The 4,181-nt window shown below is 43.3% G+C and overlaps 1 protein-coding gene across 1 annotated transcript in view; it reads right to left on the minus strand.

The window, feature by feature from the left end:
* ppfibp2b (PPFIA binding protein 2b) overlaps positions 1–4,181 on the minus strand; it is a 100,218-nt gene that overhangs the window by 39,636 nt on the left and 56,401 nt on the right.

A 4,181-nucleotide genomic window follows, 5' to 3' on the forward strand; every position in this document is an offset into this window, starting at 1 on the left:
CAGGTTGTAGAAGCACGGTGGCTAGTGAAAAAAAACTTTGTTCACCTGAAGGCAAAGGCCCTAGTTTCCAACCTTCTTTCCCTTCCGTACCTTCCTCCTTCCACTGAACTCTAGAACGGATAGGTGACAGCTACACAGAACCACTTGTACAGTCTTTAAGCCAAAGTAACGTAAGCTCGGACAATGTCAGCGAAGAGGCAGCTTGATGTACACACGCCTGGACGGTACGCTAGTCTAATTGCCAGAAGCCTTATCCCCCCAATCTGCCTCGCCTTAACCTCGTATGGGGATTGGTGACCCACCCAATGCTTCATTGAAATCAGTCTAAAACGCTTGCACTTACACTGCTGCATCTAGTGGCCAAAATCTAATTGCAACCCAAAACGGAATGTACTCATTGTGGCCTTTCTTTGCATTTCAAAGATGGTACAAAAAAAAAATACAATGTTTTCTTGTATTATCTTTTCACCAGATCTAATGTTTATATTCTCCTACATTAATTTCACATTTCCACACATTTCTAAGTGTTTTCCTTTCCAAATGGTTTAATAATATGCATATCCTGGCTTCAGGTCCTGAAGCCTACAGGGCAGTTAGGATTTGGGTATTCATTTAGGCCAAAACATTTTTAAAGGGTCCAATCCTTAAGAGACCATGGTGTTAATGTTTAGTGCCAAGCATAGAAGGAACAACTAGTCCCATGTCTTAGTATGTTGTGGTGATGATGGACTTGGTTACAGGTCCATAGTGGTTACATACAATGATGAAAATAACTAAATAGTCATTATTCAGAATAACATTATTGCCAGAAAGAAACAAAAACTTCCCACTCTCAAGGGAAATAGGTTTATATTATTAATTAGCATAATCTGTTAAGTGGAAAAGCTAGTATGAGGATTTAATTGTTAAAATTGAATGTTTATTAGTTATATCCTGCTTTCTGAACATCTCTTCTCCGCTTGACGAAGGTGAGTCCAGACGAAGAATACGCCTTTTCAGGTAAAAAATGTTTCCAACAGGTCAAAGTTATGTCCGGGTTTTTTTTTCTGTTACTGCTACTAACATCCAAACAGAAAACCAGTTGTGTCGCTTCATTATCTGTGAATCCTGGTCAGCAGAGAACCGCACTGGGCGCCTTTAAATAAACACCTACTGCACCGTCTCCTCAAATCAACAACTGCCTTGTGACAACTTCAACCCCAGTGCACTAATACTTATTTAGGTTCGTGTCTGGCTTAATGGGCAACTGCTTATCCTCTATAGTTGCCAACTACGTTTGACCCAAGGCGCCATTAGGAAATAGGGTGCGAATTTTGCGACGTATAGGTTCCCTGGTCAAACAGTAAGCACACCCTAGGGAATAGGGTAAGATTTATGGAACGTAAAGCCTGGGTCAAAAGTAAGCACACTAGAGAATAGGGTGTGATTTAGGACGGTATAGGTCTTCCTGAGGCACAAAGTAGCCGCACACTAGGGAATAGGTGCTGAATTGGGCACGTTAAAGCCCTGGTCAAAAATAGGCCACCACACATAGGGAATAGGGTATGATTTGGACGAAACATATGCTCATCCTAATCAACAACTTTAGGTCATATCCTCAGTGTTATATGCCGACTGTTGGATGAGCCGACATGCTAATATTGGAGTAACATAGTCCGTCCATAAACCAACCACATTTCCCTCAGCCTGCCTGTTGGGATGCTATTTTAAACATCGCATTAATGTCAGTGAGAAAACATCCTGATGGGTTTAGCACCCTGCTGTGGGGGACGTGTGAGTGTGTGCGGAGGGTTTTGTTGCAAACTAATCCAAGCATTCTAGACTAGGTGTGAGACTATGAAAGCTGTTGGTGAAGGATCACACACCAATATAGTCACTGACGTTTCAGCTCAACCACCCCCCAATGGGTAGGCCTTGGAGTGCAGAAACACCCACAAGAGAGCCATGGAAAAGATGGCACACACAGTCATACCAGTCATCACACACACAACGACACAGTATGCCACAACACACAACGCACCGTCAATACACACACACACACCACACTCCTTACGTGCTCGCACACACACAGTCATACACACACAGTTCATACACACCACACACACTCCTACGTGACTCGCAAGCCACACCAGTCATACACACACATCACACGACGACCACACACAGGCGACACACGACACACACAGTCATACACACAACAGTCCGCTAGCACACCACCACAACTGATGCAGCACACTATGGCGCTACGTCCGATGCTCGCACAACTACAACAGTCATACATCACACACACACTCCCTACGTGCTTGCACACACACAAACGATCATGACACACACACACACACTCCTCGTGCTCGCACACCATCAGCTTAGTCTATTAACATTACACACACACACCGACTCACACACTCGCTACGTGCTCGCACACACCACAGGGATTCCGGTTTGAATCCCAAGTCAGACACGGAGTGTAAAACACTTGGTCGGGTGTCTAAGGTATTCCAGTACACCAGGTGCGTCCTTGCCGTTAGTACCCTCTGCGCAAGACACTACCCCTAAGCTACTCCAGGGGTGTCACATTCTGTAGGACCTATACATTGTTCAGGGAATGCAACTGGGGTTGGATTTCTTGGTGGGGCCAGAACGACTAGAGGGGACCTTTGTCAGTTGAGAGCATTGCTTGCTGTTTGGGGTTTTAGGCTGGGTTTCTGTACAGCACTTTGAGATATCAGCTGATGTAAGAAGGGTTATATAAATACATTTGATTTGATTGATTTGATTTGTGTGTGTGTGTGTGTGTGTCTGTCTGTGATTGAGACACATAGAAAGAAGACACTGTTTGATACTGGCATCTCTCAGTGGCATCTCTCAGTGGCATCTCTCAGTGGCATGTGGCTCTGAGTAAGTATAGGTCTGATGAGTCTATTGATGAAATAATCTGCCCAACACACTCATCCATTAGCTTTTACTGGAACTGGCAGCAGATACTGATAAGCATTCTCTGGAGACTCAGAAAAGCCATCTCCATTCCAGGTTCAGAACAGCAGTGACAAAGATGAATCTATAAATTGACCAGGCCTAATCACACCACACACAATGAGTATGGTTACATGCACACAATAATGTGATTATTGTGGACAATCAGATGAACACATCTGAAATCAGGCTTCCTAACAGCACTCTGATAAATGCAGAAAATCACCAATCAAAATAAACATTCTTCCACAGCGACCATGTTATTTTTGTGAAGCATATTTGATTCTGTGTTCGGACATAAAGTTTGTATGTCAAAACGACTTCTAAGACTCATACATACAGTTGTTCCAAACTCACTTCACTTGTGCTAAAGAGGGAGGCTCGCTCGGCTGGTGCTAGCACATGCGTAGATCAAATACACTGCTGGAACGACGATGAAGGTGTTTACCTGTCCTAATCATTTGAAAGATTGATCAGAAAACCAGGTGTTTTAATCAGTGTATGCTTACTTCGATTTTGACCGTATGCTGATTTAGATAAACAGATTAATAATCTGCTTACTGTCATAATCAGTTTAATATCRAATTATTACTGTGCATGTAAACATGCTCATTGTTCAAACAGATCTCATCAAAACTCCAATGCGGCCAAACAATGTGAAGATAGACCATGTCTGGTTARAAATGCACTAGGGTCCCTGACAATTACCAGCCACACCACAGAGCACTGTAGACAGTAGACACCAGTGGCTTTGGTCTCTCCTATATAACAACATGAAGCATTTCTTTTCTGCATGACCTTGTGAGATAATGTAATAACAGGAAATGGTATTTCTCAGGTGGAAGAAACGTTTTCCCCGAGACCTGTGCCTATGTACAAAGGCAACAAAATCAAAGCAGATATCCGACAACCATTCATAACTCAATTAGAGAGACAGGTGTGTATCGTTTGTCTCTGATTGAGAGTCATACTAAGGCAGCCAGGGTTTCACTGTGTTTTTGTGGGTGTTTGTTTCCTGTGTTAGCGTTTGGGCCACACAGGACTGTTGCAGGTTAGTCACGTTTGTTGTTTTGTTTTATTGTAGTGTTTGTTGGTTTGCCATTAAAATCATGAATACCTCCTACTCCGCATCTTGGTCCGATCCATGCTCCTCCTCGTCTGAGGAGGAGCCGACATGACAGCCGTTACAAAGCAACACAATCTGCTTA

Source organism: Salvelinus sp. IW2-2015, linkage group LG4q.1:29 (assembly GCF_002910315.2).
Source record: "Salvelinus sp. IW2-2015 linkage group LG4q.1:29, ASM291031v2, whole genome shotgun sequence".
NCBI classification, from domain to species: domain Eukaryota; kingdom Metazoa; phylum Chordata; class Actinopteri; order Salmoniformes; family Salmonidae; genus Salvelinus; species Salvelinus sp. IW2-2015.